Source organism: Oncorhynchus mykiss, chromosome 1 (genome assembly GCF_013265735.2).
Source record: "Oncorhynchus mykiss isolate Arlee chromosome 1, USDA_OmykA_1.1, whole genome shotgun sequence".
Lineage (NCBI taxonomy): Eukaryota > Metazoa > Chordata > Actinopteri > Salmoniformes > Salmonidae > Oncorhynchus > Oncorhynchus mykiss.
This window is the reverse complement of record NC_048565.1, coordinates 45025358-45049788: the sequence shown is the minus strand read 5'-3', so window position 1 is coordinate 45049788 and position 24431 is coordinate 45025358. Positions and strand designations below refer to the sequence as shown.

General features: G+C 40.0%; 1 protein-coding gene across 3 annotated transcripts in view; it reads right to left on the bottom strand.

The window, feature by feature from the left end:
- The window catches only part of galnt18a (UDP-N-acetyl-alpha-D-galactosamine:polypeptide N-acetylgalactosaminyltransferase 18a), a 101234-nt gene that overhangs the window by 12646 nt on the left and 64157 nt on the right, over positions 1–24431 (bottom strand). The gene's annotated exons all lie outside the window — the stretch shown is intronic.

Below are 24431 nucleotides of genomic sequence, written 5' to 3'. Positions count from 1 at the left end.
ATCAAGGATCTCTGTACTTTGTACATCCCCACAGCATGAGGCTGCCACCTCCATGCTTCACCATAGGGATGTTGCCAGGTTTCCTCCAGACTTGACTCTTGGCATTCAGTCCAAAGAGTTCCATCTTATTTTCATCAGACCAGAGAATCTTGTTTCTCATGGTCGGAGTCCTTTAGGTACCCTTTGGCAAACTCCAAGCAGGCTGTCATGTGCCTTTTACTGAGGGGTGAGTTCTGTCTAGCCACTCTACCATAAAGGCCTGATTGGTGGCGTATGCAGAGATGGTTGTCCTTCTAGAAGGTTCTCCCATCTCCACAGAGGAACTCTGGGGCTCTGTCAGAGTGACCATCAGGTTATTGGTTACCTCCCTGAACAAGGTCCTTCTCTCTCGATTGCTCCATTTGGTCAGGAGGCCAGCTCTAGTAAGTGTCTTTGTGGTTCCAAACGTATTCCATTTAAGAATGATGGAGGCCACTGTGTTCTTGGGAACCTTCAATGCTGCAGACATTTACCCTCCCTCAGATCTGTGCCTTGACACAATCCTATCTCTGAGCTCTATGGACAATTCCTTCAACCTCATGGCTTGTTTTTTTCTCTGACATGCACTGTCAACTGTGTGACCTTATATAAACAGGTGTGTGCCTTTCCAAATCATGTCCAATCAATTGAATTTACCACAGGTGGCCTCCAATTAAGTTGTAGAAACATCAAGGATCCATTTTAGAATAAGGCTGTAACGTAACAAAATGTGGAAAAAGTCAAGTGATCTGAACAATTTCTGAATGTACTGTAAGTGTCCTTTAGGCTGCAAAGCTCAATGGGCAAAAGTTATTAATAATTTGGGTATATATTTAGCCTCCAAATATAGATTTAATATACATGTAGGCATAGATTATTCTCGGTTTAACAAACAATAGCCGAACTTCTAGGATTCTCTGCACTCCACACTCACTAATTTCAATTTCAATGTATGACTTAGGTCAATAGGCAAAACAACTTATGTTCACAGTTCAGATTTGCAAGCAGTGCTTCAGTGTCCTCAAATACAAACTGCACTGATCAGAATGAAATAGTTTTCTTTTCCGTTTGTAAGGTATTCTAATCAACTGCGCTGTTGCGCTTATAATCTATGGGCGGTGCGTAAAACTTCAACTGCATATCTCATGACTAAAGCCTTTCTGCCCCTAAACAAATTCAAAATCCTTTCAAATAATGCTGTAAAATAAAGTGCATGAGTCATAAGTACTAGATCTAAAACATAGGCAACAAATGCGAGCTGGTAGATTAGTCAGCCAGGCAAGGTGGAAATGTAACTCCAAGCTTGGATGTGCGCCGTGCACAACGGACATGCAGGGACAGCCCTAGCCTATAATACCATAACCATTTAGTCGTATTTCACTACCCTTTGTTGTGACAGTTGGAAATAGGGTCTCAGCTTTCTGTAGGCACTGCATTTATCTCCAAACTCTCAATATTGACCGTTGTAGCGCTGCTTTTTATTTTTAACCAAATTATCTTTGATACAGTGCCTTGCGAAAGTATTCGGCCCCCTTGAACTTTGCGACCTTTTGCCACATTTCAGGCTTCAAACATAAAGATATAAAACTGTATTTTTTTGTGAAGAATCAACAACAAGTGGGACACAATCATGAAGTGGAACGACATTTATTGGATATTTCAAACTTTTTTAACAAATCAAAAACTGAAAAATTGGGCGTGCAAAATTATTCAGCCCCCTTAAGATAATACTTTGTAGCGCCACCTTTTGCTGCGATTACAGCTGTAAGTCGCTTGGAGTATGTCTCTATCAGTTTTGCACATCGAGAGACTGAAATTTTTTCCCATTCCTCCTTGCAAAACAGCTTGAGCTCAGTGAGGTTGGATGGAGAGCATTTGTGAACAGCAGTTTTCAGTTCTTTCCACAGATTCTCAATTGGATTCAGGTCTGGACTTTGACTTGGCCATTCTAACTCCTGGATATGTTTATTTTTGAACTATTCCATTGTAGATTTTGCTTTATGTTTTGGATCATTGTCTAGTTGGAAGACAAATCTCCGTCCCAGTCTCAGGACTTTTGCAGACTCCATCAGGTTTTCTTCCAGAATGGTCCTGTATTTGGCTCCATCCATCTTCCCATCAATTTTAACCATCTTCCCTGTCCCTGCTGAAGAAAAGCAGGCCCAAACCATGATGCTGCCACCACCATGTTTGACAGTGGACAGTGTGTTCAGGGTGATGAGCTGTGTTGCTTTTACGCCAAACATAACGTTTTGCATTGTTGCCAAAAAGTTCAATTTTGGTTTCATCTGACCAGAGCACCTTCTTCCACATGTTTGGTGTGTCTCCCAGGTGGCTTGTGGAAAACTTTAAACAACACTTTTTATGGATATCTTTAAGAAATGTCTTTCTTCTTGCCACTCTTCCATAAAGGCCAGATTTGTGCAATATACGACTGATTGTTGTCCTATGGACAGAGTCTCCCACCTCAGCTGTAGATCTCTGCAGTTCATCCAGAGTGATCATGGGCCTCTTGGCTGCATCTCTGATCAGTCTTCTCCTTGTATGAGCTGAAAGTATAGAGGGACGGCCAGGTCTTGGTAGATTTGCAGTGGTCTGATACTCCTTCCATTTCAATATTATCGCTTGCACAGTGCTCCTTGGGATGTTTAAAGCTTGGGAAATCTTTTTGTATCCAAATCCGGCTTTAAACTTCTTCACAACAGTATCTCGGACCTGCCTGGTGTGTTCCTTGTTCTTCATGATGCTCTCTGCGCTTTTAACGGACCTCTGAGACTATCACAGTGCAGGTGCATTCATACGGAGACTTGATTACACACAGGTGGATTGTATTTATCATCATTAGTCATTTAGGTCAACATTGGATCATTCAGAGATCCTCACTGAACTTCTGGAGAGAGTTTGCTGCACTGAAAGTAAAGGGGCTGAATAATTTTGCACGCCCAATTTTTCAGTTTTTGATTTGTTAAAAAAGTTTGAAATATCCAATAAATGTCGTTCCACTTCATGATTGTGTCCCACTTGTTGTTGATTCTTCACAAAAAAATACAGTTTTATATCTTTATGTTTGAAGCCTGAAATGTGTCAAAAGGTCGCAAAGTTCAAGGGGGCCGAATACTTTCGCAAGGCACTGTATATAGCCCCTATAGGCTACATAGCACGGGAAGCGCACAACTACTATTTGAGGTGATTGCATAGGCCGACATTGCCTTCAGAAAGTATTCACATCTAGGGCTGTTACGGTGACCGTAAAACCACACAGGCGATCACGGGTCATGACGGCAGTCAAATTCCACGTGACCGCTTAGTCATGGTAATTGGGCTTCTCCAAGCTCTGATGCTGCTGAAGTCCATTAGTAGTCTATCAAACTTGCTAACTGCCTGGTACTAAGCATTGTATTGACTGTTAAACAGCCATCACTAACATTGAGTAGCCACTTTAATAATGAAAAAATGTATGTAATAAATGTATCATTAGCCACTTTAAATAATGTTTACATACCCTACATTACTCATCTCATATGTACAGTGCCTTGCGAAAGTATTCGGCCCCCTTGAACTTTGCGACCTTTTTCCACATTTCAGGCCTCAAACCTAAAGATATAAAACTGTATTTTTTTGTGAAGAATCAACAATAAGTGGGACACAATCATGAAGTGGAACAACATTTATTGGATATTTCAAACTTTTTTAACAAATCAAAAACTGAAAAATTGGGCGTGCAAAATTATTCAGCCCCCTTAAGTTAACACTTTGTAGCGCCACCTTTTGCTGCGATTACAGCTGTAAGTCGCTTGGGGTATGTCTCTATCAGTTTTGCACATCGAGAGACTGACATTTTTTCTCCATTCCTCCTTGCAAAACAGCTCGAGCTCAGTGAGGTTGGATGGAGAGCATTTGTGAACAGCAGTTTTCAGTTCTTTCCACAGATTCTCGATTGGATTCAGGTCTGGACTTTGACTTGGCCATTCTAACACCTGGATATGTTTATTTTTGAACCATTCCATTGTAGATTTTGCTTTATGTTTTGGATCATTGTCTTGTTGGAAGACAAATCTCCGTCCCAGTCTCAGGTCTTTTGCAGACTCCATCAGGTTTTCTTCCAGAATGGTCCTGTATTTGGCTCCATCCATCTTCCCATCAATTTTAACCATCTTCCCTGTCCCTGCTGAAGAAAAGCAGGCCCAAACCATGATGCTGCCACCACCATGTTTGATAGTGGACAGTGTGTTCAGGGTGATGAGCTGTGTTGCTTTTACGCCAAACATAACGTTTTGCATTGTTGCCAAAAAGTTCCATTTTGGTTTCATCTGACCAGAGCACCTTCTTCCACATGTTTGGTGTCTCTCCCAGGTGGCTTGTGGAAAACTTTAAACAACACTTTTTATGGATATCTTTAAGAAATGGCTTTCTTCTTGCCACTCTTCCATAAAGGCCAGATTTGTGCAATATACGACTGATTGTTGTCCTATGGACTGAGTCTCCCACCTCAGCTGTAGATCTCTGCAGTTCATCCAGAGTGATCATGGGCCTCTTGGCTGCATCTCTGATCAGTCTTCTCCTTGTATGAGCTGAAAGTATAGAGGGACGGCCAGGTCTTGGTAGATTTGCAGTGGTCTGATACTCCTTCCATTTCAATATTATCGCTTGCACAGTGCTCCTTGGGATGTTTAAAGCTTGGGAAATATTTTTGTATCCAAATCCGGCTTTAAACGTCTTCACAACAGTATCTCTGACCTGCCTGGTGTGTTCCTTGTTCTTCATGATGCTCTCTGCGCTTTTAACGGACCTCTGAGACTATCACAGTGCAGGTGCATTTATACGGAGACTTGATTACACACAGGTGGATTGTATTTATCATCATTAGTCATTTTGGTCAACATTGGATCATTCAGAAATCCTCACTGAACTTCTGGAGAGAGTTTGCTGCACTGAAAGTAAAGGGGCTGAATAATTTTGCACATCCAATTTTTCAGTTTTTGATTTGTTAAAAAAGTTTGAAATATCCAATAAATGTCGTTCCACTTCATGATTGTGTCCCACTTGTTGTTGATTCTTCACAAAAAAATACAGTGTTATATCTTTATGTTTGAAGCCTGAAATGTGGCAAAAGGTCGCAAAGTTCAAGGGGGCCGAATACTTTCGCAAGGCACTGTATATACTGTACTCTATACCATCTTGCCTATGCCGTTCGGCCATCGCTCATTCATATATTTTTATGTACCTACTCTTATTCAGTCCTTTACACTTGTGTGTGTGTATAAGGTAGTTGTTGTGAAATTGTTAGGTTAGATTACTTGTTAGATATTACTGCATGGTCGGAACTAGAAGCGCAAGCATTTCTCTCCTCTAGCATTAACATCTGCTCACCATGTGTATATGACAAATATAATATTGTTTGATGTCCCGGTGATTTGATAATCAATGAAATGCAAATGTAATGGAAAATCTAATCAAACAGTTCATGAAAGCCCGTGAGCTCATGTTGCGCAACTTTTCTATAGGCAATGCAATTGCGTGAAAAAACAGTCATGGTCTCTATTAAAAAGAGGACCCCATCAGCTTTCTATAGGCTAGACCTACTACATTTATTTCTCAACTTTCCTAATATTAAGCACATTGCTTATCATTACAACAGGCCTATAGCCTACCTGGCTGGCATGAAAATTAACCTTGGGAAACGCGTCCTCCATTCGCTATTTAAGAGCATATATTACATGTATTTTTCAACCCTGTTTCCAGACAGGTGCATGATAATGGTCCTTTCCAAAATCTAATCAAATTTCACACGTATATTATTTGATATATGTAAAGACAAGATTAAATCAAGAATAGTCTGATGGGTGACAATATTAGCCTAACACTTGTGAACTTCTACAGATGCACAATCGAGAGCATCCTGTCGGGCTGTATCACCGCCTGGTACGGCAACTGCTCCGCCCACAGCCGTAAGGCTCTCCAGAGGGTAGTGAAGTCTGCACAACGCATCACCGGGGGCAAACTACCTGCCCTCCATAACCCGATGTCACAGGAAGGCCATAAACATCATCAAGGACAACAACCACCCAAGCCACTGCCTGTTCACCCCGCTATCATCCAGCAGGCGAGGTCAGTACAGGTGCATCAAAGCTGGGACCGAGAGACTGAAAAACAGGTTCTATCTCAAGGCCATCAGACTGTTAAACAGCCACCACTAACATTGAGTGGCTGCTGCCAACACACTGACTCAACTCCAGCCACTTTATTAATGGGAATTGATGGGAAATTATGTAAAATATATCACTAGCCACTTTAAACAATGCTACCTAATATAATGTTTACATACCCTACATTATTCATCTCATATGTATACGTATATACTGTACTCTATATCATCTACTGCATCCTTATGTAATACATGTATCACTAGCCACTTTAACTATGCCACTTTGTTTACATACTCATCTCATATGTATATACTGTACTCAATACCATCTACTGTATCTTGCCTATGCCGCTCTGTACCATCACTCATTCATATATCTTTATGTACATATTCTTTGTCCCCTTACACTTGTGTCTATAAGGTAGTAGTTTTGGAATTGTTAGCTAGATTACTTGTTGGTTATTACTGCATTATCGTAACTAGAAGCACAAGCATTTCGCTACACTCGCATTAACATCTGCTAACCATGTGTATGTGACAAATAAAATTTGATTTGATGCCCAGCTTCAGTCAAGAAACAGCCATGCATTTTTTATGCAACTTTTTCAAATCCTAGCCCATACGCCTATATGTTTTGAAAAGGTTTGTATCACAACTAAAGCGGCCAAATAACTTACTAAAATTATGCAAATTAATTTGCTTTACAACGGGTGTAGAGCCTAACTGGCATAGATAGACATGCCGCACGTGTGTTTTAAGTTTGGGGAAGAATTTTTCACCATATAAATGCACCTTTATAATGAAAGCATTACATGCATAATCACATTTGCGGTCCCTTTTGAGAATGGTGTTTTCCTGCTAATGGAACATTTGCGTTTATAGCCTACTGCCGTGTGCGCATTGCTGCGCTTATAATGTGAAAATATAGCTTAATAATTTATAAACAGTTTAAGCTAAATGTTTGGATCTGTTGAGTCAGGCTCATTGCTGAATACAGGTTTTTTGATGCTGGTGGTTGTATTAATTTAGGATCTACCGCATCCCACAACTGTCCCAGACTATGTTTGGAATATTTATTTCTAGCTTTTAATATAATAGGTCAACTTTTGTACTATGGGGGATAGTATATTGACAAAAGGCTAGTGATGTTTCTGTTCATTAGGCCTATTCATCTGACAAAAAATAAATGACATTTCTTCCTATTACGTCAATATTCGCCTCGGAATTGGATAAGGAAGCGCGCAGTTGCGTCCCTGATGTGTCCGTCTTCACTTGTAGCCTGTGAGAAAGACCTGTGTGAGAGGTGCTTCGGCACGCAGCCGGGAGAAGGGAATTATAATTGTTATATTCAGTCCAAGGGCACAACGGCCCCTGGCCGTAAAAGGCATGGATTTTTGTATGGGGCATTACAGCCACACAAAGGGGATGCAGCCGGGAAAATCGAGGCATTATCAAATGTTTTTCAAATTGTGAATGAGAGAGACTGAAGAAGTGTTTACCACCTTCGCATTAAACTAAGCAGAGCTCATGGCTTTCATGCAACTTTTTTCAAATCATCATTAGAGTCGCATCATGCAGCCTTAGAATGTATTAATAATCTAAACATATATCCCAACATTTGAATCACAACTAAAAGTTACATAAATAACTCTAAATTAAGCATATAGGAGTACATGTTTCTTTGTTGACTGCTCAACACAGAATAGCCTCATGTGCACACTCAAATCGTTTGGAGAAAATATATTGTGCATTTTATTCAGCTATGTTCAAATGTATTCTTCATACTATGAAATAATGCCACGGAATCCTAAGCAAATCTTGTCTGCTAAATGAACAAGTGTAGCCCACAGCCATATGGCAAAGCCAGATCAGGGCCTAACATAAGGACAACTCAGAATATGCTGTTCTGTTCTACATATCATGCATATCACCTCCACTTCACTGATACTCAACACTGGGGCCCCACAAGGATGAGTGCTCAGCCCCCTCCTGTACTCCCTGTTCACCCATGACTGCGTGGCCATACACGCCTCCAACTCAATCAACAAGTTTGGAGACGACACAACATTAGTAGGCTTGATTACCAACAATGACAAGACAGCCTACAGGGAGGAGGTGAGGGCCCTGGGAGTCTGGTTCCGGGAAAATAACCCCTCGCCCAACGTCAACAAAACAAAAAGGAGCTGATCGTGGACTTCAGGAAACAGCAGAGGGAGCACCCCCCTATTCACATCGATGGGACCGCAGAGGAGAAGGTGGAAAGCTTCAAGTTCCTCGGCGTACAGATCACGGACAAACTGAAATGCTCCACCCACACATACAGTGTGATGAAGAAGGCGCAACAGCGCCTCTTCAACTTCAGGAGGCTGAAGAAATGTGGCTTGGCACCTAAAACCCTCACACACTTTTACAGGTGCCCAATTGAGAGCATCCTGTCGGGCTGTATCACCGCCTGGTACGGAAACTGCACCGCCCGCAACAGCAGGGCTCTCCAGAGGGTGGTGCTGTCTGCCCAATGCATCACCGGGGGCAAACTACCTGCCCTCCAGGACACTTACAGCACCCGATGTCACAGGAAGGCCAAAAAGATCATCAAGGACAACAACCACCAGAGCCACTGCCTGTTCACCCCGCTATCATCCAGAAGGCGAGGTCAGTACATGTGCATCAAAGATGGGACCGAGAGACTGAAAAACAGCTTCTATCTCAAGGCCATCAGATTGTTAAATACTATTAAAATAGCCATCACTAGCACATTAGAGGTTGCTGCCCTAAATACATAGACTTGGAATAATTGGCCACTTTAATAATGGAACACTAGTCACTTTAATAATGTTTACATATTTTGCATTACTCATCTCATATGTATATACTGTATTATATCCTATTCTAATGTATCTTAGACTATGCCACTCTGACTTTGCTCGCCCAAATATGTATATATTCTTAATTCCATTCTTTTACATTAGTGTTAGATATTACTGTTAGATATTACTGCACTGTTAGACCTAGAAACACAATAATTTCACTACACCCGCAATAACATCTGCTAAACACGTGTATGTGACAAATCAGTTTTGATGTGATGTCAAAGTGGAATTATGTTTTTTCAGCATTTTTACAAATGAATTAAAAATGAAAAGCTGAAATGTCTTGATTCACTAAGTATTAGTGCCAGCATAGCTAGTGGGCGGCAGCGTAGCCTAGTGGTTAGAGTGTTGGACTAATAAACAAAAGGTTGCAAGTTCAAATCCCTGAGCTGACAAGGTACAAATCTGTTGTTCTGCCCCTGAACAAGGCAGTTCCCACTGTTCCTAGGCCGTCATTGAAAGTAAGTATTCTTAACTAGTTAAATAAAGGTAAAATAAAACTTCAACCCTTTTGTTGTGGCTAGTCAAAATACGTTCAGGAGTAAAAATGTGCTTAACAAGTCACATAATGAGTTGCATGGACTCACTCTGTGTGCAATAATAGTGTTCATCTCTGTACCCGACACATCCAGATAATTGTAAGGTCCCTCAGTCGAGCAATGAATTTCAAGCACAGATTCAACCACAAAGACCAGGTAGGTTTTCCAATCCCTCGCAAAGAAGTGCACCAATTGGTAGATTTTTTATTTTAAAGCAGACATTGAATATCCCTTTGATCATGGTGAACTTATTAATTACACTTTGGATGGTGTATCAATACAAATATAAAAGTATCCTTCCTAACTCAGTTGCCAGAAAGGAAGGATATCGCTCAGGGATTTCACCATCAGGCCAATGGTGACTTTAAAACAGTTAAGAGTTTAATGGCTGTAACAGGGGAAAACTGACGATGGATCAAAAACATTGTGTTGTAGTTACTCCACAATACTAACCTAATTGAGAGAGTAAAAAGAAGGAAGCCTATACAAAATACAAATATTCCAAAACATGCATCCTGTTTGCAACAAGGCATTAAAGTAACACTGCAAATAATGTGCCAAAGCATTTAACTTTTTGCCCTGAATACAAAGTGTTGTGTCAAATCCAATACAACCATATTACTGAGTACCACTCTCCCAATTTCAAGCATGGTGGTGGCTGCATCGTAATATGGGTATGCGTTACGGACTGAGGAGTAAAACAAAATGTGAAGGGAGTTAAGCACAGGCAAAATCCTAGCGGAAAACCTGGTTCAGTCTGCTTTCCACCAGACACAGAGAATAATTCACCTTTCAATGACCTAAAACTCAAGGCCAAAGTTCTACTTAGAGCTTCTTTAACCGCAACGAGATCGGTGTACCTATACCGGGATGGTTGATGCTAACGTGCGCTAGTGTGACTAGAATGACGTAAGTAACAGCAAACTTTCCAGGACATAGACATGTCGTATATGGGCAAAAAGTTTAAATTCTTGTTAATCTAACTGCACTCTACCATTTACAGTAGCTATTACAGCAAAAACATACCATGCTATTGTTTGAGGAGAGTGCACAACAACAAAAACATATCACAGCAACTGGTTTGATACATTCACCTCCGAAGGTAAATAATGTACTTGCATTCAGTAATCTTGCTCCGATTTGTCATCCTGAGAGTTCCAGAGATAAAATGTGACAGTTTTGTTTGATAAAATCAATTTTTATATTCAAATGTAGGAACTGGGTTATACAGTTTGAACTCGTGCTGCCTCTGGCTCCACACCCACCTCGCCCAGCCATCTAGATGTGTGAAAGTTAGTGTATAAGCTAATGATCCATCATGTATCAACGTATGACATTCCTGGAAGTATGTAAACTAAAATGTTGTATCATCATATAATTTCTGTATGTTATTTATAGTTAGAAAATGTATAGAAAATGTATCAATTGCAGTATTGCAATGCTTCACTGGAACAATCTGAAACTTTGCACACACTGCTGCCATCGAGTGGGCAAAATCTAAATTGCGCCTAAACTGCAATATTATATTATGGCCTTTCTCTTACATTTCAAAGATGATTGAACAATTTTTTTGGGGAAAATGCATGTTTTTTTTGTTTGTATTATCTTTTACCAGATCTAATGTGTTATATTCTCCTACATTAATTTCCACAAACTTCAAAGTGTTTCCTTTCAAATGGCATCAATAATATGCATATCCTTGCTTCAGGTCCTGAGCTACAGGCAGTTACATTTGGGTATGTCATTTTAGGCAAAAATTTAAAAAAGGGTCAGATCTTTAAAAGGTTTTATAAAATCTATGGGAAGACAAATGCTTGTCTAGCAATGATCAACATTGTGGGTATTGTGGATGGGTGAGAAAAAAACATGTTGAATTCAGGCTGTAACACAACTAAATGTGAAATAAGTCAAGGGGTATGAATACTTTCTGAAGGCACTGTATATAAAGGCGGCATCATTGGTAGTAGGCCTATGTTGGAATGTTTAAGACATTAAATGTACTATTAGAATAATAAATTAGGCATATACAGCTAGCTAGCCCCTATTGATCTAGCAAGGTTTTGAGTTTCCACTGTCCTCAGATGTTGATTAGCCTCAAGTGAAACCTTAACAGAAACAAAATATTTTATTTGCAGGAGGGGAAATTGCATTGATCAAATTATTTGTTTCCAATTATTAGCCGGCAGTAGGTACGAGGTAACACTATCCCATATTCTGTGGCTAAGTTTAGTTTAGTTTATTAATTCGACCATTTAAAAAAAAAAGCACACATAAAACTTGAAAAAGCCATACATGCACATGAGTAAAATCATTGAGGATAACACAAAGTCTGGGAATTATTTCCATTGTGGTCCTCTTGAGACAAGGTGGCTAGGCAAGATCGAACACAGTATGGCAGTGAAGTAATAAAACAAAAACAGAGAAGAAAAACATCTAATCGATCCAGTTACATCATAGGAGTTATTCATATGGGCACAGAAGACAAACATATTTTTACTTTATTTTTAAAGCTGCCCAGAGAGGACGTTGTTTTTAATGGGCAGAGTCAACTCATTCCATTATGAGGCTCCAGTATACAAGAAAGTACCTTTCCCAGCATTACTCCGGAACCTGTATAAGCACACATCAGCAACACCTGATCTGGTGCTATGATTGTGTGCATTCCTAACACGAGGAAAGTAATCAGTTAGATATCTGAGCGCAGGACCATAAATACTCCTGTAAACCAAACCTAGTCTAATCTGGGACACCCAAGCCTCAATAGGCAGAGAGTTTAGTTCCTGAAACAAGCTCTTGCCTATGTGAGTACGTGAACTCACCTTCAATACTACCCTGATCAGATTATTCTGGGCAATCTGGACCGTCCCCTTCATAAATTTAAGATAAGCCCCCAAACCAGGAAGTACTAGCATAGTCAAAATGGCATTGAATGAGGGCAGTAGCTAGCACATTCATGGAGTCCTTATCAAGCAGCTTGGACTTTCTAGCCAAAAACGTAGTCCTGGCATTAACCTTCCCTAGCACTTTATTGGCCATGCTCACACCTCCCAAGCTTCCATCAAGGATACATTCCAAGTAGCTAACAGAGGTTTTAGTAGTCAGCACCTCGCCCCTTAACTCCACACTGATTTCAGAGGACCTACTCAATTTAGGTCTGGATCCAAAAACAATTGATTCAGTTTTCTCTAAGTGCAGAGATAGCTTATTATCTCCAAGCCATTTGCGAATGTTAGTAAACTCTGCGCTAAGTATGCTCCCCAACATAGTTTTACTTTTGTGAGACACCAGAAGTGTAGAGTCATCCGCATAAAGAAAAATAAGGCAAGAACAAGCATCTTTCATTTCGTTAATATACATAAAAACAGCAGAGGCCCAAGCACGCTCCCCTGCAGAACGCCACAACTCATTGTTTCTGCCTGAGACAGTGAAACATTAACCTCTACTACTTGCTCCCTACCTGATAAATAGTACTTTACCCAGCCTAGAGGGATACTGCTTAACCCCAGTGCCTCCAGTTTGGAGATTAAGACAGTGGTTAACTGTATCAAATGCCTTCTGTAGATCAAGCAGTACCATTCCACACAGATTTACCTCATCTCTTTCCTGAGGAAGCCAGTCAAGTAAAGTTGACATGAATCAGTGGAGTATGTTTTTCTAAAAACCTGACTGAAAATCATACATCAGACCCTGTTTGTTAACATGTTTCTACATTTGCTCATGTACAACTCTCTCCAGGATCTTTGATGTTACACAGAGGATAGATACAGGCCTATAATTCCCAGGGTCAGACTTTATCCCCCTCTTATACAGAGGTATAACTTTAGCTTGTTTCATGTTCCTGGGAAAGGTACCTTGTTCAAGAGAGAGATTAACGATATGCGTAATACAAGGGCCAATTTGCTCAGCAGAATCTATAAGAAACCTTGCAGGAATATTATCCAGGCCTGTGGCTTTGGAGCATTTAAGCTCTGCCAGCATACTGACTAGTTTGGCTGTTGCTACCTTTGCAAAAGGAAAAGAGTTTGGCTGAACCCCTAACTCTACATAATACTTCTGGACTTGGTTGCTTCCATACAAACCAGAACTGGTGGGCAGCTTGCTAACCAGCTTGCTGGCAACAGAAGTAAAAAAAAAATAAAAAAAATTTAAAAAGAGTTGAATTCATTGGCAACCTCTACTTTTTCATATACCATCTCCCCCCTGATGTTCATTCCAATACTGTTTAGTTTGTTTTTGGTAGTACTACCACAGGCTAGTTCCTTAAATGATTTGCAAAGCTTTTTAGGGTCATTTTTGTTCTCAATTATTTTCTCAAAGTAAACCCTCTTAGCTTCATCCATCCTGCTCTATGCTTCATTTCTGTTCAAGGCAATCAGGCTAGTTTGTTACTTGGTTGATTCCACCTACTATGACATCATCTTGGTTGGTTGTCCCTACTATTACATAATCTTTGACATAATGACATCGATGATTTCCCAGACCTGGTACAAACTTTAAAACTGTTCTTGAGCTGTGTTTATCAGATCATCTGCAGAGATATAGCTCGTCAACGATTGTATTGGTGTGTATTCTCCCAAAAATGGTTATTCTACGGAGAATGTTATATAAATACCAGAATTTGTATAATACCCTCCAATATTCTATATGTGCATCTTATGATGGTATTTTGGTTGCTATAACATTTGGTTTGAAGTGACATTGGGCATGATTATTGAAGCATCCTGCCATGGGCCCTACCACTCCCATTGTTTCACTAGTAGCGATGCTAACGCTGGCTAAGTGTTTTCAACTTGAATGTGAAAAGATTGATCCGCTAAAGGTTTCTTAAATGAGATACCAAATAAAACAGATTTTAGCATTGAAAGTAGAGTTTTGTTGTGATCATCTTACGAGAATACTATAGTACACTGTTTCTATGTCTTTTTCAATGTGCTTTGGGAAGGGTTTCTATAAATAACCCATTGATGATCAAGTTGTTACCTGCAAAACATAAGGCAAGTTCACAACGGTTAACCCACAGTTTCCCAAACTCGGTCCCCGGGACCCCAAGGGCTGCATATTTTGTTTTTGCCCTAGCACTACACAGCTGATTCAAATAATTCAATCTTGATGATTAGTTGATTCATCTGAGCACCCCTTGGGGTCCCCGAGGACCGAATCTGGGAAACACTGGGTTAGCCCCTTTTAACAATTGATCAAATGCAAAACAGTCCAACGATTGCATATTGCTGTAAGTCTCAAACAAATTACATTAGATTTTCATCTCTCAGCAGTGCATCTCGTAATTTATGCTGCTACAAACCATTGTGCCCAGACAGGAACTATTGAACTCCAATACCAGAGGGCCCTAAACCTAAATCCCTTAAATAATTCATTTAATTTGATAATTAAATCTCTTCACTCAGATAGGAATGATTTATTGCAGACTGTTTACCCTGCACACATTTTTGCCTTTGTGCAGTGTGCTCAGGAGTGTGGGTCAAATAGGCTGTGAGGCCTATGTGACCTGTGCTCGGATTCTGTAAAGGTACTTCAGGGAGCGTTCACAATGTGTTTTACCTGCTGCTGGTTTGAAAGTAGAATCAAAACTTTCCCAAAGTCACAAGTATCAATATTGTCCACATACTGTTTGTAATGAAATAGCCATTTATTTTACATTACAACAAAGTGTGAAACTTTTAGATAGGATTGATCATTTTCAATTCCATGCACAGAAGGTATCCAATATTTAAAAAAAATGGGCATGTGTACGTGTTAGACATTTCATGGGTCTTTATTCGGTAGAATTATATCCGTAAGAGTTCTCAGCAGAAAGCATTGGATATGAATATAGGTAAAAACAACACATTCTTCTAAAAACATCTGTTTTTGAACCGTCTGTGTAGGGTAGACGGAGGCTGAAGCAGCTGTGGTAGTAAATTATTATGTATAGCTGAGTATCCTTGCTGACTTGTCTCCAGCTAAGCAGCTCTGGCATGTGAGGCCTGGCTCAGTGTGCTGTAGTAAGGACAAGCACTCTAACCTGACAGAACAGCTAACACTCCGCGTTGCCTGTCCCACCTCCCTTGGGGCATCTTCCCGGTAATATTCACTCCACCCTCCCAACTGAATTAAACATGTGTTTACAGCAAGTGCGCATCATGCCTTGGTTATTGTGCTTAACATTTCTGTAATTCACGTTTTATTGCGGATTTGAAGTGGTGTCTATAAAAGGGGCAAATCAAATGGACCAATAAAATAAGAAGCTGATAAAAATCGATGTGGCTTCTAATAGATTTACGACGCAACATTTCCCTCAGGGTCAAACACAGTTCAATATCTCGAAAGATCCCTTATAAATAATTCTCAGCTCCTGACTGTCCGTTTCAGATTAAATCTCTCTCTCGTCATAAAGGACCTCTGGCTTCAAAAACACACACTAAGCTTTCCACTGGATGTTAAAGCAGGAGTCCTTGTGCCCTCCCAAGAGGCAGTCCCACAACTTTTGATCAAACAGCGACCGGCAGCATTACTTTGGTGGTCCACTACTCCACAGTGACAGTTATTCATGGGATTGTAGGTTGAATACTAACTAACCACTCTCTGTTCTTCAGTTACCATCACTACATTCTGGAAACAAAGATTGGTAGATCATTATTTGGGTTCCTGGATCCTTTCACAGCATTATAAGGCTGCGTTGAGACAATGACTTATCAATGATCCAAGCCCAGCTCAGTTAATCCTTACCATTATGTCCCGGAGTTGTCATGATGCTTCAACAAAATGTACATTATCCCAGGTGCATTGGTAGACACAATGTAAGTAACCTAATTTATGTCCCTCTAACTGCCCTGAATGCCTCTGCTGATCCTACAGCTATTGTATGCAGTTATCATGTGCATATGAGCAAGAGTTATACTGTTAGCACTGAGGTGGTGTGCCCTAGTAGGAAGTCCACTTTGTGCAGCTCACCCTGCACTAACATAAATAAAAAGAGCATGTCTACTTCTGCTAAGCTTCCCAGTAAAGAAATTGAAATAATCAAACATCCCAGAAAAGTGCTAAAAATAGCCCATGTTAAAATATGTAGCTTAAAACCTTAAGATCCGCCCCTTTTTTAAATTCTTGCCTAAAATGACATACCCAAATCTAACTGCCTGTAGCTCAGGACCTGAAGCAAGGATATGCATTTGAAAATAAACACTTGTACATCTGTGGAAATGTGAAATTAATGTAGGAGAATATAACACATTGGATATGATAAAAAGATAAAACCTGCATTTTTTTGTACCATCATCTTTGAAATGCAAGAGAAAGGCCATGATGCATTATTCCAGCCCAGGCGCAATTTAGATTTCGGCCACTAGTGTATGTGCAAAGGTTTAGACTAATCCAATACAGAATATTTTATCAAGACTACCCAAAATGTTCCTAATTGGTTTATTAATACATTTCATTTCATAATTGTGCACTTTCCTCAAACAATAGCATCGTATTATTTCACTGTAATAGCTACTGTAAAGTTAGATTAACAAGAATTTAAGCTTTCTGCCCATATCAGATATGTCTATGTCCTGGGAAATGTTCATGTTACTTACAACCTCATGCTAATCACATTAGCTTAACTGTCCTGTGGGGGGAACATACCGATCCTGTAGTTAAGAAACAAGGTTCATAAAATCAATGATGTGCTAGTAACAGATGACATTCATATTTGTACGATCTCTGAAACTCACTTAGAACACCTTTGGTGATACAGTGGTAGCAATACAGTGGTTCCTCCAATAAAAGTTTTGTGATTATGCTGCGGGACTTAGAGGTAATTTGTGGTTTAGTACGGTACCCTGCATCACCACTTCATTGCTCCAGACCAGTGCAAGGGGGAGTTAGAGCACTGATTATGCTTTTGGGTCCTACTGTGTCTCTAACTGACAATGAATGGGCGACATAAACCTAAATAGAAACTGATACTTTTGCACGACTTCAGTATTACTTAAATTATTGTTACACTAATATTTTTATTATTTTATTAGGACTTTTTTCTCTCTTTCTGTAGTACTGTAGCCCACTCCCGACCAGTTACATTGTACAGCGCCTGAGTGGTGCAACAGTCTAAGCGGTGTTGCTATATATGCAGGTTCGATACCCGTGCCGGCCGCCACCCGGAGACCCGTGAGGCGGCTTTTGGTTTAAATTTAGAATCCTCCAATCCTCTAAAATGTAATTATTGGCGGGGAGTAATGTCATATTTTTCGATATGCTGTAGGCCTACCGTAGGGGACATGAGTCTCACTAGTGTTGAGTAATGTGCTGTTAAAAGTGGTGTAGGTCTTATTTATTTAAAGAGCATATTGAAGTTAGAAGCAATAGGATTTGAAGCAATAGCCTACAACTATTTTAGCACTGTTTCCCGCTGCTCTAAAACAAGCATGGGGACTGGTCTTGATAAATCAATGAGATTTTATTCTGACTAAATCTCTGTTTGGGTATTGGTTAGACTACAATTATACAATTAGGGTGTTGAAATGTTATGCTCTTAGTGTAACCTTTATTTAACTAGGCAAGTCAGTTAAGAACAAATTCTTATTTACAAGGACAGCCTACTCCTTCCTCCCCACCTTGGAATTGAACCCCGGTCTCCCGCAGGACACGGGGATTCTTTAGCTAAATAGCCAAGTACTGAAGCCTACTCCCAAACCTCACGTTGTACAGTGCCATATTTTCCGTTCCATCCTAACAGAAACCCAAAGGGTTTTACGTTTTTCTTGGAATAGAAACACTAATATGAATCAAAATAATTAAGCAACATTTCTTAAAATCAGTCCCATATACTACGTTCTTCCAATTTTTAAAATGTTATTCTCTTGTACAGCCACTAATGAAAGGCTATTAAATGTTTCTCAAAGATGCCCGATGGTGGTCAAACTAGATTTAATGGCACCAGTGGTTCACACTTAAATAACGTGTCATAGAATTCTGCAGCACCATGCAAGCTGCGCAGCAATACGCTGCAACTTTTAAAGGACAAACCGCTGTACATGGTTATAACAGAAAATACAGAAATGCCAATGGTGGAGGTGTTCCTGTAAAGCTTAGAGATGGCTACAGCTTTATCTGCCTCATCTAAAGGCCATTCTTGACGGAAGCTCCTATGGACCACCAAGTGCTAACAGTCAGTATCTGGATAACTTGTGTGAAATGCTTGATAATGTACGTGATATCAACAGACTGGTATATTTTCTGGATGATTTAGGTTCTCACTCAACCTACCAGGGTATTTACAAAGAGCACAGGAATGAAATCATATATATGTATTAATGCTGCAGAAATTTGGTTGAAAGCCGTATCCAAATCCATCGGATATAGTTGACTTATCTAGGAAACCAAAGTTCCAAAGGCTGGGCCTTATATTGTGTATAAGAGGTCATACAAGAAGTTCTGTAGTGAATCCTACAGCATGTTGTTGATGTACTTATGAAATTGCTTAGTCCAGTTACTAATAAACATGCACCTATTAAAAAAATGACTGTAAAAACTTAAATTCCTGTATATTGATGAGGAATTTAAAAATGGTATGGTTGAGCGGGATGAGGCAAAAGGAATCGCAAATAAGTCTGGCTGCACAACCAATTGGCGGCAGGTAGCCCAGCGGTTAGAGCATTGGACCGAAAGGTTGGAAGATCGAATCCCTGAGCTGACAAGGTAAAAATAAATATGTTGTTCTGCCCCCGAACAAGGCAGTTAACCCACTGTTCCTAGGCCGTCATTGAAAATAAGAATTTGTTCTTAACTGACTTGCCTAGTTAAATAAAAAAGGTAAAAAAATAATGATGCCCAGCATAAGACTTGTTCTAATCATAGTCACACACCTCATGTAACCTAGCTCATAAGCTCATGTGTTAATACGTTTTGTATCACAACTAAAGTGGCCAAATAACTTCCTAAAATTAAGCAGAATCCGCTTTACAATGGTGTAGAATCTAACTGGCATACATGAGCAGCCCGTGAGTTTCAAGTTTGGGGAAGATCATTTTCACCATAAAAATGCACCTTTATCATAAAAGCATTACATGCATAATCACATTTGTGGTCACTTTTGATAATGGTGTTTTCCTGCTAATGGAACATTCAAGCTTATAGCCTACTGCCATGTGCGCATTGCTGAAATAGCCTAATAGATTATCAACATTTAAAGCTAAACGTTCTCATCCGTTGTGTCATCTACATTGAGTACATTTTTTGGGTGAATGCTAGTGGTTGTATTAATTTGAGATCTTTCGCATCCCACAACTGTCCCAGACAATGTTTGGAATATTTATTTTATCACACGGAATATATAAACTTTTGTACTATGGGGGATAGTAAATTGAACAGCTTTTGCTGTTCAGTAGCCTACTCATCTTGTTGGCTGACGAAAAGTAGATGCGGACAGTTCTTCTAACAGCTTCAACGTGCACTTCGGAATTGGCTATGGACGAATGCAGTTGTGTCCCTGATGTGTCTGGCAGGTTGCATAAGGTTTAATGACACTTTTTTATTTTCAAGTCCTCCTACTGTATTAATCCAGATGTTCCTACCACGATAACACGTCACTCATTTGACTGTCTTTGAATCTAAACATTCCTCTCACTATTAAAAATGAGGGGCCCTTATTTGAACCTTGAGGAACACCTAATTGTGATGCTCTCAACATTACAAAAAGGCCAAAGAAGTACATTTTCAGTGTGATCATGAGGGTGACATTAGGCCTAATTAGAGAGATTTAATGCCAGTGTCTGCAGTGGAGAACAAGGAGAGTCGTTAGGCAATGTTCATTTTTCTCGCCTAACGTGTTTAATGAGACCGGGTTCAATGACCTACTATGGCTTTTCATATGGCGCTGACGTTTTTTGGCAACACTCCGTAATGAGTATCAAGGCCACTTGAATGCAGGCCGGTGAACCACACTTTTAACCCACTAACAGGCCAATCTCTTCATATCTGCTCCTCTTCTCGAAATGCTCAACAGCCAAATGCAGTGTCTTATTAGCCTGGTTCATCTACCACATTTGTAACTTTGCTAGTGACCAGTGTCGGAGGTAACAAGTTACAAAGTAACGCTTTACAGTAGTATTACTTTTTCCTCTAATAAGTAATATAATAGAGTACTGTTCCAATTTGAGTAATAGTACTACAGATACTGATCAAAGATATGCAGTCATTATTTCATTACTTTTGTTTTCATTCCCTTCCTAATCTAATGAAAGTTAATGATCCAAATAAATATTTGTGCTGGGTTGACGGTAGCTGGGTGGTACTAAAAACAAATTTAAAAAAGATGACCATGGTAAAATATACGGTGTCCGATAAATATATATAGCATGTACAGTGCCTACGGAAAGTCATCTGATCCCTTAATATTTTCCACATTTTGAAACATTAAAGCCTTATTCTAAAATGGATGAAATGTTTTTTTTCTCAGAAATCTACACAATATACCCCATAATGACAAAGCGAAAACAGGTTTAGACATTTTTGCAAATGTATTTAAAAAAAAAACAGAAATACCTTATTTACATAAGTATTCAGGCCCCTTGCTAGGAGATTGGAAATTGAGCTCAGGTGCATTCTGTTTTTATTTGCTATTTGGTATTTTATTAGTATCCCCATTAGCTGTTACAAAAGCAGCAGCTAACCTTCCTGGGGGCCACACAAAACATGAAACATAATACAGAATGACATAATGCAGAACATCATTAGACCAGAACAACAAGGACAGAACTACATTCATTTGTATAAAGGCACACATAGCCTACATATCAATGCATACACAAAACTATCCAGGTCAAATAAGGGAGAGGCATTGTGCCGCGAGGTGTTTCTTTATCTGTTTTTTTTTTAAACAAGGTTTGCTGTTTATTTGAGCAATATGAAATGGAAATGGAAGGCTCCATATAATACCGTACGTTTTCTTGAATTTGTTCTGGATTTGGGGACTATAAAAAGAACCCTGGTGGCATAAGCGTGTGTGTCAGAGCTGTGTGTAAGTTGACTAAGCAAACAATTTGGGATTTTCAAAAGTGATGCAGTCAACTCTTAGCTAAGAGAGACTGGCATGCATAGTATTAATATTAGCCCCCTGATTACAATTAAGAGGAAAATGTGCCGCTCTGTTCTGGGCCAGCTGCAGCTTAACTAGGTCTTTCCTTGCAGCACTGGATCACACGACTGGACAATAATCAAGATTAGACAAAACTAGAGCCTGCAGAACTTGCTTTTTGGAGTGTGGTGTCAAAAAAGCAGAGCGTCTCTTTATTATGGACAGACCTCTCCCCATCTTTAAAACCACTGAATCTATATGTTTGACCATGACAGTTTACAATCTAAGGTAACGCCAAGTAATTTAGTCTCCTCAACTTGTTCAACAGCCACACCATTCATTACCAGATTCAGCTGAGGTCTAGCACTTCAGGAATGATTTGTACCAAATACAATGCTCTTAGTTTTAGAGATGTTCAGGACCAGTTTATTACTGGCCACCCATTCCAAAACAGACTGCAACTCTTTGTTAAGGGTTTCAGTGACTTCATTGGCTGTGGCTGCTGATGCGTACATGGTTGAATCATCAGCATACATGGACACACACACTTTGTTTAATACCAATGGCAGGTCATTGGTAAAAATAGAAAAGAGTAGAGGGCCAAGAGAGCTGCCCTGCGGTACACCACACTTTACATGTTTGACATTAGAGACACTTCCATTAAAGAAAACCCTTTGAGTTCTATTAGATACTGTAGATAGCTCTGATATGGCAGAGGTTGAAAAGCCATAACATGTTTTCTCAACAACAGGTTATGGTCAATAATATCAAAGGCTGCACTGAAAACTAATAGTACAGCTCCCACAATCTTATTATAATAAATTTCTTTCAACCAATCATCAGTCATTTGAATCGGTGCAGTACATGTTGAGTGCCCTTCTCTATAAGCATGCTGAAAGTCTGTTGTTAATTTGTATACAGAGAAATAGCATTGTATTTGGTCAAACACAATTTTATACAACAGTTGAGCTGGCAGCAAGCTTATAGGTTTGCTGTTAGAACCAGTGAAGGCCGCTTTACCACTCTTGGGTAGCGGAATTACTTTGGCTTCCCTCCAGGCCTGAGGACAAACTTTCCTCTAGGCTCAGATTTAAAATATGACAGATAGGAGTGGCTAGAGAGTCAGCTACAATCCCCTGTAGCTTTCCATCTAAGTTGTCAATACCAGGAGGTTTGTCATTATTGATTGTTAACAATAATTTTTGCATCTCCCACACTAACTTTACAAAATTCAAACTTGCACTGCTTTTCTTTCATTATTTTTGTAATTTTTTATACATTAAACATAATTGCTCATTGTTTGTCGTGGGCATTTCCTGCCTAAGTTTGCCCACTTTCCCAATGAAATAATCATAAATATAATTGCCAACATCAAATGTTTGTGATTAGTAAGCCATCTGATTCAATGAAAGATGGAGTTGAATGTCTTTCTGCTTATAATTTTCTGCCCATAAGTACACCAAAGTTTTTTTCCATCATTCTTTATATCATTGATCTCGGTTCATAATAAAGTTTCTTCCTCTTTTTGTTGAGTTTAGTCACATACCTTCTCAATTTGCAGTAAGTAAGTCAGTCAGATGTACAACCAGACATATTAGCCACTCCTTTTGCACCATCTTTTCTCAAATCCTCATCAATCCATGGAGCCTTAACAGTTCTAACAGTCAGTTTCTTATTGATCATCCTTGAGATGTTTCTACAACTTGGAGTCCACCTGTGGTAAATTCAATTGATTGGACATTTTTTGGAAAAGGCAAGCACCTGTCTATATAAGGCCCCACACTTGACAGTGCATGTCAGAGCAAAACCAAGCCATGAGGTCTTTGGAATTGTCTGTAGTGCTACGAGACAGGATTGTGTCGAGGCACAGATCTGGGGAAGGGTACCAAAACATTTCTGCAGCATTGAAGGTCTCCAAGAACACAGTGGCCTCCATCATTCTTCAAAAAATGGAAGAAGTTTGGAACCACCAAGATTTTTCCTAGAACTGGTCGCCCGGCCAAACTGAGCAATCGGGGGAGAAGGGCCTTGGTCAGCGAGGTGACCGAGAATCCATAGAGTTCCTCTATGGAGATGGAAGAACCTTCCAGAAGGACAACCATCTCTGCAGCACTCCACCAATCAAGCCTTTATGGTAGAGTGGCCAGACGGAAGCCACTCCTCAGTAAAAAGGCACATGACAGCCATCTTGGAGTTTGCCAAAAGGCACCTAAAGACTCAGACCACGAGAAACACATTTCTCTGGTCTGATGAAACCAAGATTGAACTCTTTGGCCTGAATGCCAAGTGTCACGTCTGGAGGAAACCTAGCACCATCCCTACGGGGAAGCATGGTGGTGGCAGCATCATACTGTGGGATGTTTTTCAGTGGCAAGAACTGGGAGACTAGTCAAAATCGAGGGAAAGATGAACGGAGCTAAGTACAGAGAGATCCGTGATGAAAACCTGCTCCAGAGCGCTCTGGACCTCAGATTGGGGATGAAGGTTCACCTTCCAACAGGACAACAACCTAAGCACACAGACAAGACAACGCAGGAGTGGCTTCGGGACAAGTCTCAATGTCCTTGAGAGGCCCAGCCAGAGCCCGGACTTGAACCCGATCGAACATCTCTGGAGAGACCTGAAAAAAGATGCTCAGCTACCCATCCAACCTGACAGAGCTTGAGAGGATCTGCAGAAAAGAATGGGAGAAACTCCCCAAATACAGGTGTGCCAAGCTTGTAGCGTCATACCCAAGAAGACTTGATGCTGTAATCGCTGCCAAAGGTGCTTCAACTAAGTCCTGAGTAAAGGGTATGAAT